This window comes from Coffea arabica, chromosome 3e, assembly GCF_036785885.1.
Source record: "Coffea arabica cultivar ET-39 chromosome 3e, Coffea Arabica ET-39 HiFi, whole genome shotgun sequence".
Classification (NCBI taxonomy): Eukaryota; Viridiplantae; Streptophyta; class Magnoliopsida; order Gentianales; family Rubiaceae; genus Coffea; species Coffea arabica.
Window position 1 is genome coordinate 46383927 of NC_092315.1, and position 12572 is coordinate 46396498.

Consider the following 12572-nt stretch of genomic DNA (forward strand, 5'->3'; position numbering starts at 1 on the left):
ATGTCATAGGTATGGCCATTATCAGTCGGAATATCGAACTATTTTGAATAGGCAAAAATGGTATAAGGACTAATTTTTGCAAAAAAAAGAAGAAAAAGTGTCTCTTTTGATGGTGTGTCACATGAGTGAAGAAACTCAACAAAATATGTGATATTTAGACACCGGTTGCAGCAACCACATGTATGGAGATAAGAAGGCATTTTCTGAGTTGGATAAGTCATTCCGTAATACTGTTAAGTTTGGTGACAACTCTACAATTTCCATTATGAAAAAAGGAAGGGTAACTATCCAAAGTAAAAGAAATTCTTCTACTCACACTATCACTGATGTTCTTTTTGTTCCAGACTTAAAGACAAATCTGCTTAGTATAGGTCAATTGCTGGAAAAAGGGTACGAGAATTCGATCAAAGATGGAGTATGTTAGGATCGAGACACAAAGTTGGGCTTAATTGCTCAAGTTAAGATGACGGTAAATTGTATGTTCCCACTCTATTTGCAGAACTTGACTCATTCATGTTTCTCAGCAAAATCAAAAGATGTGGCATGGCTATGGCATTTTTACCCACAAGTTCATTTTTACTTTTCTGTCTTATTCAACTTAATAAGCATGAATACGATAAACTTTGAATTTTTTTTTCAGAGAACCAAACGAAGAAGATGAATTGTCAAACCTTGTTGTCTTCCTACCTCCCTCTGTCATTCATTGTCTTTGTTCTGATTCAAGTGAGACTCGAAGACTGATAACGGAAATGGAAGAAAGGAGAGTTCGTAGTTTGATTTCCTGTTCTTGTGATTAATGTCCTACTATTTAAGTTAGATCTCAAGAACTGTAGGGTAGATAATTGTTGTTGTTCATCTTATGATTGGTGTTGGAATAAATCTAAAATCTCCCACATTTGTAATGAATTTATTTGTAGAGATGCTAAACATTAAACAGGTCGGTTTAGGGGAAATTGGGAACCCAAGATTGGTTAGTCACTTTTCCTTTCCCTATATATGACAAGCCAGCCCCTAATATAAGAGTGATTTGAATTTGAAAAAGCAATAAAACCAATCCCAAAATATCAGATTGACTTGGATGTTAAAAAAAAAAGCCACATTAATTTTTTTAATAAAACAAAAAGCTCAAAATGTCTTAGCTTTTCTAAATGTTATCGAAGTATCCATCATTCATATCTCTATTGAGTCTTTTAATGACGATTTTCTTATTCATACATTGATTATTTATGTATTAAGAAAGGAATAATTTGAGAAATCAAAGTTCATTCAATAATAGATGTATTTGACAACATGAAGGATTATAAAACACAGTTTTGCATGCCTTGCATCAATGTTAGGAAATAAAATGACTAGAGAGTTTAAATTTTATATATTTTATACTTTATCCTTTATAAATAAAAAAAATCTTATTGCTAGTCAACGTCTATTGAACTTTTGTTTTAAATTTATTGTGCTTTATTTGTTATAACATTTTTATTATATTTTTTACTGTTCACCTTGCTAACAAAATCATTGGTCTGCCATTGCAATTTAGCATAGCTGGTGCACTTGTTTCACATAAAATAATCAAATAGGTCTTTCAATTTTAACTTTATAACAAAAATTTTTTACCTCTTACACCCTTTCCATCCTAATTGTCAGACCTAGGATTTGAACCCTAAATCCAACAGTGGGGAAATTTAAGTTGATTCATATATAAGGTAAGAGGAGTCAACAATTGATTTATTTAATTTCGTAATCCTAGATTAGAACTTAGTAACGAGACCTAATGCATAGGATGAAAAATGTAGCATGACTAGTATATACATCGTTATTATAGACTTGGGGAAATAAGCGAACTATAGACTTGGATTCTAATAAATGCCCATCCAAGAAAGGATAATATATGGCCTAGTCTAAACCTTACTTGAGGATTAGACACACAATATATCTCTCTCTTGTGCAAAAAACTATAGGAAGTTCAACTTGTTCCCAGGAAAAAAAAATTGCTGTGATAGTTGCAATTTACAGCAGAAAAAATATCAAAATTTGCCTTTATACTCTTTCCTTTCTCCTTTAAAAATTAAGACTATGAAATCACTTTGCTACTATCAGAGCAGCACTAGTTTCAACAGAAACTTCCCTCATGTTTGGCCTTTATTTTCTCCATCTTTCTTCTTAGTTTTCTTTCCTCTACAAGATGCCTTCTTCTCAGATTGTATAAAATCAATTTGTTGTCCTTTTTATTGATGTCAATCAAAAAATGGCAGCATATTAGTGTATCAATTGGTGCCACTTTTGTAATTGCAGTTATTGTTTCTTATTAAGAGCTTCACCATAATTATGTTAAGTAATCAATTGGAATCAATTAATTTAAGCTAATTACTCATTTGTTAGATATTAATTTGCTAATAATACATAATGTCTTTAGGCATAGTAGTAACTTTACACCATGTGATGTAAGCAATCAAGCCCAAATTTCTATCTGGAGAGGTCAATGAAATTTTGCAAACTTCAGGAGAGGTCAGTGAAATAGTCAGAGATCTCAAGGGAGAGGTTTTTGAAATTATCACTGAAATTTATTATGTTTTATTTCCTGTAACATTCTTTCTATTATAGTTTTGACTGTTCGGCTCCCTAACAAAAACTTGGGTCCACCGTTGCAAATAAGCATAGCTAGTGCACATGTTTCGCAGAAAAGAATCAAGTAGCTCTTTCAATTTTAACTTGATTTCACATAAAAGGTAAGAGGAATCAACAAATTGACTTATTTAATTTCGTAATTTTAGATTTGAATTCATTAATGGGACCTAATGTTGACTTTTTGGCATAAGTTTTTGTCCCACATCGGTGGGATAGGTCTTGGGGGGTGATAGGGTATAATTTGTTAGTATTTTTATTATTAATTTTCCCTTCTATCCCTGACAAATATTGTGTTAATTGCTGATATTTACTCATATTTGGTATTTGGAATCAATTTCAGGAATGAAGCAGAAAACTACCAAAAAGGAGGGACTTTGTGAAAAATATGGAGACTTCTAAGGGCTTCAATCCTTGGGCCCTTGAATTGGTGGGGGACCACAAGCTAGTGAAAGATATTTGGTCATTTGGGCTTCAAAGAAAGCAACGTAGAGAGACTTGGAACAAGAAGTACTTGGGAGGCTTTGTCCACATGTGTGGGGACCACCTAGATAGCTTTTAGTCATCTTTCTTTTGTTGCTTTAAAAGGGGACAACGTACAGAAGCAAAAGATATCTAGGGCTTTAGTTTTAGTTTTTTAGTTTAGTTCTAGTTTTCTTTCTTTGGACTGGCCTCTGACACACGCCAGGTATTCGACAATATTCCCCAACGGGGAGATTTTCTCATGAGGCGTGGTTAAGCTCTTCTAGTCAAGGGGACAACTGACGATTTGGTTCGACAATTACTGTGAGATCGAATCTGTTTTAATTATTTTCTTCATTTATTGGTATTTATATGTTCCTTGATTTTAATTGCTATGGCCTTGTGTATGATTGATTAGTGCGCAATAATTAATTATTCATATAGGCTATTTTTGCTAAATAGGGGTAATTGAATCCGTAATTGTTCGTTATCTCTACCTCAGTAGCAACTGGCGTAATTGGGTTTATGTCAGGGGAGCATATGATCTAATTTAAACAAACCCTCGTAGCGTGTTTGTTGGTTAGGATTGGGTCTTTCTAATTATTAATGCAATCTAGAAATTAAATCCTACGGTCGTACCTAGGGTTATTTTTGGGTTAGAGAAATAGCTAACGGTCGTACCTTAGCTATCGAGAAATTAAGGAAGGGTTGGTTGTTTATCGCGTGCATAACTATAACTAATCTATTGCTAAATGTTGGAATTATTTCTACATCAATGATCAGTGCCTGAACCATTTCTGAAGTGTACCCTTGGCTAGAGTTTCCCCAATCATTTCTTTTAATTAATTATTTTCTGCAGTTAATTTATTTAGTTAGCATTTAATCCAAAACCCCCCATACTTTGGACTCTAGAAGAAACGAATTATCCCCAGTCCCTGTGGATTCGACCCTACTCACCGCTATATACAAAATCTGTATTTTTCTCGAGTAGGTATTTATTATTGTACAGGTTCGGCACCTGTCAATTTTTGGCGCCGTTGCCGGGGGCTGGCGTTATTATTTGTTTCTTTATTAAGTTCATTTTTGCTCTAATTTTCTGGTATTTTTCTAGTGTATGCCTAGGTCTTCTCGTACAGGTGAATTGATTTTTGACCCTGAAGTAGAGAAGACCGCGCGTAGAACGAGAAAGGAAACCAGACAGCTCAGAGAGGAGCACTCCAGTGCTGCATCTCAGAGAACTGAGCCCGAAGTTGAACCATCAGATTCGTTTGGTGACACTTCAAGTGATTCGTACCAAGAGAACGTCGCCATGGCAAACACACAAACATTAAGGGAGTTGGCTGCTCCAAACTTGACCCAACAACCTCTTTGCATAACTTTTCCTCGCCTTAGTGAAAATGCAGCTTTTGAATTAAAACCTGGTTTAATACATTTGTTGCCTGTTTTTCATGGTCTGCCAGGAGAGGAACCCCACAAACACATGCAGGAATTTGATGTAGTGTGTTCGAGTATGAAGCCCTCGGGAGTAACTGATGAACAAATTAAATTAAGGGCCTTCCCTTTTTCTCTCAAGGATTCGGCAAAGGACTGGTTATACTGTCTACCTGCAGGCATTATCACCACGTGGCCAGAGATGCAGAAAAAATTTTTTGAAAAATATTTCCCTGCATCTAGAGCTGCTAGTTTGCGAAAGGAAATATGCGGCATCAAGCAATTTCAGGGGGAATCCTTATATGAATATTGGGAGAGGTTCACCAGGCTGCGTACCCGATGCCCTCATCACCAAATAAGTGATCAACTGCTGATTCAGTACTTCTATGAGGGGCTACTGATGAACGATAGAAATATCATTGATGCAGCAAGTGGTGGTGCACTGGTGAATAAAACTACCCAGGAGGCATGGGATTTAATCGAGCGAATGGCAGAGAATTGCCAGCAGTTTGGTACGAGAGCAGATGTTCCTACGAGAAAGGTCAACGAGGTAAGTTCATCTTCGATTCAACAGCAGTTATCTGAATTAACCTCATTTGTTCGACAGATAGCTGTAGGAAATGCACAGCAGGCCAAAGTGTGTGGGATTTGTACGAATATTGGTCATACCGCTGACTCATGCCCACAGTTACAAGAGGAGGGAATTGAGCAAGCAAACATGGCTGGTAACATGCCCATGCCACGTAGACAGTATGACCCCTATTCCAACTCATACAATCCGGGTTGGAGGGATCATCCGAATCTGAGTTATGGGGGAAATAAGCAACAAAATTTCATCCCCAATAGACAGCAGGGCTTCCAGCAACAATATCAAACAAGGAATCAACCCTCCTCTGCCTCAGGTATGTCCCTAGAAGACATGGTTAAAACCATAGCCTCTAATACTATGAAATTTCAACAGGACACTGAGGCCAGCAATCAAGAGATGAAAGCACGTATGCAAAACTTGGAAAATCAGATGAGTCAATTAGCCTCAATTGTCAATCGACTGGACTCCCAGGGAAAAGGAAAACTTCCATCCCAACCTGAGGTGAATCCCAAGAATGTAAGTGCAATGACCCTCAGGAGTGGGAGAGAGGTTGAAGGACCAGCGCCAGTGGCTCCGAAGGACAAGAATGAGGACCGCATTGAAAAGGAGCTCGAGCAAGAAGGAACGCCCGACACAAATAAAGAGGTAATACGTGACCCAGTGGTTCCAGTTAAACCTAACCCACCACCTTTTCCTAGCAGGTTGGAAAGGCCTAAAAAGCAAGACAAGGAAAAGGAAATTTTGGAGATGTTTAGGAAGGTGGAGATAAATATCCCCCTACTTGACGCAATTAAGCAAGTACCCCGGTATGCCAAATTTTTGAAGGACCTATGCATCAATAGGAGGAAACTGAGGGGAGATGAAAGGATAATTGTGGGAGAGAACGTATCTGCAGTGCTTCAAAGAAAACTTCCACCCAAGTGCGAAGACCCAGGTATGTTCACTATTCCTTGTAAAATAGGGAACACTAGCATTAGGAATGCCATGCTAGATCTAGGGGCATCCATAAATGTGATGCCCAAGGCTATTTATGCTTCTCTAAATTTGGGCCCTTTAAAGGAAACTGGCATTATAATTCAGTTGGCTGATAGGACTAATGCTTATCCTGATGGGGTGATAGAAGATGTGTTAGTGCAAGTGAATAATTTAGTGTTCCCTGCTGATTTTTATATTCTTGATATGGGTGATGAACGTTTTCCAAATCCATCACCAATTTTGTTGGGGAGGCCCTTCTTGAGCACAGCTCGTACAAAAATTGATGTTAGTGAGGGCACCCTAACGATGGAATTTGATGGAGAAATAGTTCATTTCAATATATTTGAGGCCATGAAATATCCGTGTCATTCTAATGCTGTTTTTGCTGTGAGTGTAATTGACCCTTTGGTGCAAGAAGTATTTGAGATTAATGGCAGGGATGAATTGGAGGTAGCAATCACCAAACATTTGGATCTGGAAGCAGACTGCGAGATGGAGTTAGACATCAGTTTGCAAAGAATGATTGGAGCCTTGCATTCACTGGGCCAAAGTCCTCTAAGGTATGATGTTGCTCCTATATTTGTGCCTGAACCGCACCTAAAGTTATTACCTTCTGTCGTGCAGGCACCTGAAGTGGAGTTGAAACCCCTGCCCGAGCATTTAAAGTATGCCTATCTGGGTGAAAAAGAGACGTTACTAGTGATAATCTCATCCAAATTATCACCCACGGAGGAGGACAAGCTGCTACGGGTTTTAAGGGAGCATAAGGAAGCTATAGGGTGGACAATTGCAGACATCAAGGGTATAAGCCCGTCCGTATGTATGCATCGAATTCGCCTGGAAGAGGATGCTAGACCGATAAGACAACCACAAAGAAGATTGAACCCCAACATGATGGAAGTGGTCAAGAAAGAGGTAATCAAGCTTCTGGACGTAGGAATTATTTTTTCTATCTCAGATAGCCCATGGGTGAGTCCGGTACAAGTGGTGCCGAAGAAAGCAGGGGTAACTGCGGAAGAAAATCATGAAGGGGACCTTGTTCCAATTCGAAAGCCTACGGGTTGGCGCCAGTGCATCGATTACCGTAAATTGAACGCAGTGACCAAGAAGGATCATTTTCCCCTTCCATTCATTGATCAAATGGTTGAAAGGTTAGCTTGTCGTGCCTATTATTGTTTTTTAGATGGTTTCTCTGGTTATTTTCAGATAGCAATTGCGCCAGAGGATCAAGAGAAAACAACTTTCACTTGCCCCTTTGGCACTTTTGCCTATCGAAGGATGCCCTTTGGATTGTGCAATGCCCCCGCAACATTCCAGAGGTGCATGATTAGCATTTTTTCTGAGTATGTGGAGAGAATAATTGAGGTATTCATGGATGATTTCAGTGTCTATGGTGATAGTTTTGACGATTGCTTAGATAACCTGACATTAATTTTAAAAAGATGCATTGAGACTAACCTAGTGCTCAATTGGGAAAAATGTCACTTTATGGTTGAGCATGGGATAGTTCTAGGACACGTAGTGTCGTCTAGAGGAATTGAAGTTGATAAAGCTAAAATAGATGTAATATCTGATTTACCTTACCCCGTAACTGTACGGGAAGTTCGTTCCTTTCTAGGACATGCAGGTTTCTATCGTAGATTTATCAAGGACTTCTCAAAGATTGGGGCACCACTTTTCAGGCTTTTACAAAAGGATGCTATTTTTGCATTCAACGAGGAGTGCAAGGAAGCGTTCGAGAAGTTGAAGAAATTACTCACTTCTCCACCTGTCATCCAACCACCTGACTGGAATCTCCCGTTTGAAATTATGTGTGATGCCAGTGACTACTCTGTGGGAGCAGTCTTGGGACAAAGGGTGGAGAAAGCGGCGCACGCAATATATTATGCCTCCAGAGCTTTAAATGGCGCCCAACTCAATTACTCTACCACGGAGAAAGAACTCTTAGCTGTTATTTTCGCTTTAGAAAAATTCAGACCTTATTTGCTAGGTGCTAAAGTAATTGTGTATTCTGACCATGCAGCTTTGAGGTACCTACTGACCAAGAAGGACGCTAAACCCCGCTTAATAAGATGGATTCTACTCCTGCAGGAATTTGACTTGGAAATCAAAGATAAAAAAGGAGCAGAGAATCTAGTAGCTGACCACCTCAGTCGAATACTGGTAGCGGAGGAAGAATTACCATTAAGGGAGTCTTTTCCTGAAGAGCATTTACTTTCTATTAATTCATCCCCTCCTTGGTTTGCAGATATTGTGAATTATTTGGTTACTGACAAATTGCCCGCAGGTTGGCCCAAGGCAAAAAGGGACAAACTAAAAAGTGATGCAAAGTACTATGTCTGGGATGATCCCTATCTGTGGAAACAAGGTGCTGACCAAATAATGAGACGATGTGTAAGTGAAGGTGAATTCCAATCTATATTGACTTTCTGTCACTCTTTTGCATGTGGGGGTCATTTTGGACCTAAACGGACTGCTAGAAAAGTGTTGGAAAGTGGTTTTTTTTGGCCTACCTTATTTAAGGATGCTTACTTGTTTTGTAAGACATGTGATAAATGTCAGAGGGTAGGCAATTTATCCCGAACGGATCAACTGCCACAGGTGCCCATGCTTTTCATTGAAATTTTTGATACTTGGGGTATAGATTTCATGGGTCCCTTTCCAAATTCTTGTGGATTTGTATACATTTTACTAGCAGTAGATTATGTCTCGAAGTGGGTGGAAGCAAAAGCCACCCACACTAATGATTCTAAGGTTGTTGCAGACTTCATAAAATCTAACATTTTCGTGCGATTTGGAATGCCACGGGCAGTTGTGAGTGATAGGGGGACACATTTTTGCAACAAGACAATTGCTGCTTTGTTCAGGAAGTATGGTGTACTTCATAAGGTTTCTACTTCCTACCATCCACAGACCAATGGCCAGGCTGAAGTCTCGAATAGGGAAATAAAGTCCATTTTGGAAAAGATGGTCCGCCCTGACAGGAAGGACTGGAGCTCAAGGTTGGAAGATGCTTTGTGGGCATACAGGACTGCTTACAAGACACCAATAGGGATGTCTCCCTATAGGTTGGTATTTGGTAAGCCTTGCCATCTTCCAGTTGAGTTCGAGCATAAAGCATTTTGGGCAGTTAAGCAATGCAATATGAATATTGAGGAGGGAGGAATTCAAAGGAAGTTGCAGTTACAAGAATTGGAGGAGATTCGTAATGAAGCCTACGAGAATGCTGTAATTTATAAGGAGAAAAATAAGATATTTCATGACCAACAGGTCTCTAGGAAAACGTTTGAATGTGGGCAGAAAGTTCTACTGTATCATTCAAAGTTAAAGTTATTTCCAGGTAAGTTGCGTTCTCGTTGGATCGGTCCCTTTATGGTAACTAATGTCTTTGATTATGGTGCAGTAGAGATCGCTAGTCTAAAGACGGAGAAGAAATTTGTGGTGAATGGTCATCGCCTCAAGCTATATTATGATGAGGTTCCAGTTGAGCGGGTAGAGATGATGCATTTGGAGGACCCAATTTGCTTAGTTTAAGCAAATTATGGGTTATGTCTAGCCAAAGACACTAAAGAAAGGCGCTAGTTTGGGAGGCAACCCGAATATTAGTCTTGTTATTTCTAGTTATTTTGTTATTTCTAGTTGTTCTTCTTTTGCATTGGGTCATTTACTCGTTGGGTAGTATCTGTATTAATATTTCTTTCACTGCAATCAGGAAGACCAATCTTGGCGTGCCCGCGCGGTGTTCGTGTTTTCTGAGACCAGAGGACGAAGACCAATCTTGGCGTGCCCGCGCGGTGTTCGTGTTTTCTGAGACCAGAGGACGAAGACTAATCTTGGCGTGCCCACGCGGTGTTAGACGACCCAAACCACGTTTTTGCAGTAAAAAATTAAAAAAAAAAATTAAAAAAAAGAAGATTTTTCAGCAATTTCCAGCTGAAACGATTACATTAGCGTAATATGAAAAAAAAAAAGAAAGAAAAAAAAAATTTTCCCCTTTCCTCTTTTCTTTTTCTTCTTTTCTTTTTTTTTCTTTCTTCTTTCTTTCTTTCTCTTCTTCCCCGCTGCTTTTCCCTTTTCTCTATCTTCCTTCGTCGACGAAGCCCACCAGCCACCACCAGCAGGCCGCGGCTCCTTCCCCCTTGCGCGGCCACAGCTCGCGAACCACCTCTCCCACAGCGCGCGGCCTTCTCCCTTATCTCTTGGCCGCGCGTCATTGGCTCGCCCAAGGGCAGCCGCCGCCGCCGTTCCTCACAGTCAAGCAATCGCAGGCCAAAGCCCACAACCCCAGCCGGCGCCGCCCGCAGCTCCTCGTGCGCGACAGCCGTGCGACGCCACGCCTCCCTCAGCAACAGCTCCAAGCTCCAGCTCACTCGCAGACAGCCGCGCGATTCTCAGCCATTCACTTCGCGCGACCCCGAGCGCACAATTCCGCGTGCCGCCATCGAAGACCGCCGCGCCTCTCCCTCAGCCCGCCATTGCGCCCCACCACTGTCCCGCTGTCTACGGTTGGGCACAAGGGAGGTACTTTTAAAAGAAATTTTTAATTTAAATACGAGAATGTCAATTTCTAAATTCTGGGGCTGTTTAGTGATTGTTTGGATTTCTTGGTGGATTTGGTTGGCCGTCTGATTAAATTCTTCCTTGTGTGATAACCAGTGGTACTGGTTGGGGTCTTTCGACCATAGTTGTTGCTTATATTTGGTCAGATGCCTGCTTGTTTGAAAGTTCACGTTCTTGTGATTGAGTTGTTGCTCAAATTCTGATCTGCTGTTGCTAGAACTTTTGGTTGGTTGAGTTGTGCAATTGACTGTCCAATTGGAGATAGTTATTGAGATCTTAGGTGGGATGGTGTCCAATTGCTAAAATTTGTTGCTTTGTTTCGTCACTCGCACTGCTCCTAGTTTGTTCGAGTGAAATTGGTTGGATGTCCTTTGCCCATAGAGTGTAACTGTTACATTGTTTGGGGCAGCTTTTTGGTATTGATTGACTTGTTGGGCGTAAATTGCTCAGGACTTTACATTGCTAATTTGGTGGGCCATTTATTGTGCATTACCCTTTTGAATTGGGAGATACCTGTGCTTATTGGGTTTTGACTACTTGAGATTTCTGTTGCATCTGGGGGATAAAATTTGATGACTTTTGTGCCAGTTTATTTGTTTGGAAATTGTTGGGGGTAATTTGGGAGTTACTTGTCAATTGGGTCCCGTGTTACCCTCTGCCATTCAGTGGTACTGATTGGTGTGTTTGGCTTTATCACATGTCTTGGGTTGGCCATTTGATTTCAATTTTCCTTGTGCATGCACCAGTGGTACTGGTGAGGGTAGTTTACATAATATTTGTTACTCCTGTGTTATTGGTTGCCTAATCGACTACTGGGCATTTGTGGTTGAATTGTTTCTGTCCAACTTCTGAACTGTTGTTGCTGGAGTGCCATTTTCTTGGGTCAATTGCTGATTTTAGCAAGTTGAAGTGGGTAATTGACTGTCCAATTGGAGACAGTGGTTACGATATTGGGTCCGATTGTGTCTAATTGCTGGAAGTTGTTGATTTATTAAGACACTAGCACAGTTCCTAGTTTGTTCGAGTTGCTGTTCTGTTGCATTATTGGGAGCTGTGCTCTAATATTGTGGCTACTTTCCTGCGTTTATTTGTTGAATTGGGATATGAATGTGCCTATTGCTCATTTTGTTGCATCTAATTGACTTGCTTGGGGTAATCTGCCCATCAATTTTAATTACTCAAGTCTTTGGAGCAGTTGTTGCACATTTGGACTACTTTGTTTCTATATCTGACTGAATTGGGACCACAAGTGCTTATCAATTGCATTTGCTATAAGTATTGGGGTATTCGTATAGATTTTAGGAGCCTGCATTGTGCATTTTATTGTTTGGGTTGCCTACTAGTTACCATGGTGAAGCCACGATCCTCCCCCAGGGGCCGACGACTGGCTCCAACTTTCGATGACAGTTGAGAGACTGGAGACTCGAGTGACCCACATTGACATCGACTTGCATAACATGGCGCAGAATTTGGCAGCACTCCGCCCGGCCCGCCCCTGTTTTGACAATTTCAGGGAAGTACCGTTGCCCTTCTCTTTACTTTTGTTGTTGGTTTATCACATTGAGGGCAATGTGTGATTTTGGTGTGGGGGGATCAATTTGGGTGCTAGTATTTCCAATTTTCGATTTTTAGGTATTTTTCCTTTGTTTTAAGTTTGATATGCATCTCTTTTTCGTTTATTTTCTTTTCTTTTTTCTAGTGGTCAGCTCTTCTAGAACTACCAAGTTTTGATGTTGGATTGTTGCCTCTAATTCTGCTATTGCCAAGTTTTAGTAATAAAAGGATATCAAGTTGATGTGGTTGGGTTCAGGAACATCTCTTTGGTGAATATCAATAATTGCTTAACTTTTTCAATTTTTGGTTAACTTTTCTAGGCATAGGGAATGATTGTTGGCATTTTTCATGTGAATTGGTCCAATTATTAATTTTAGTTCTC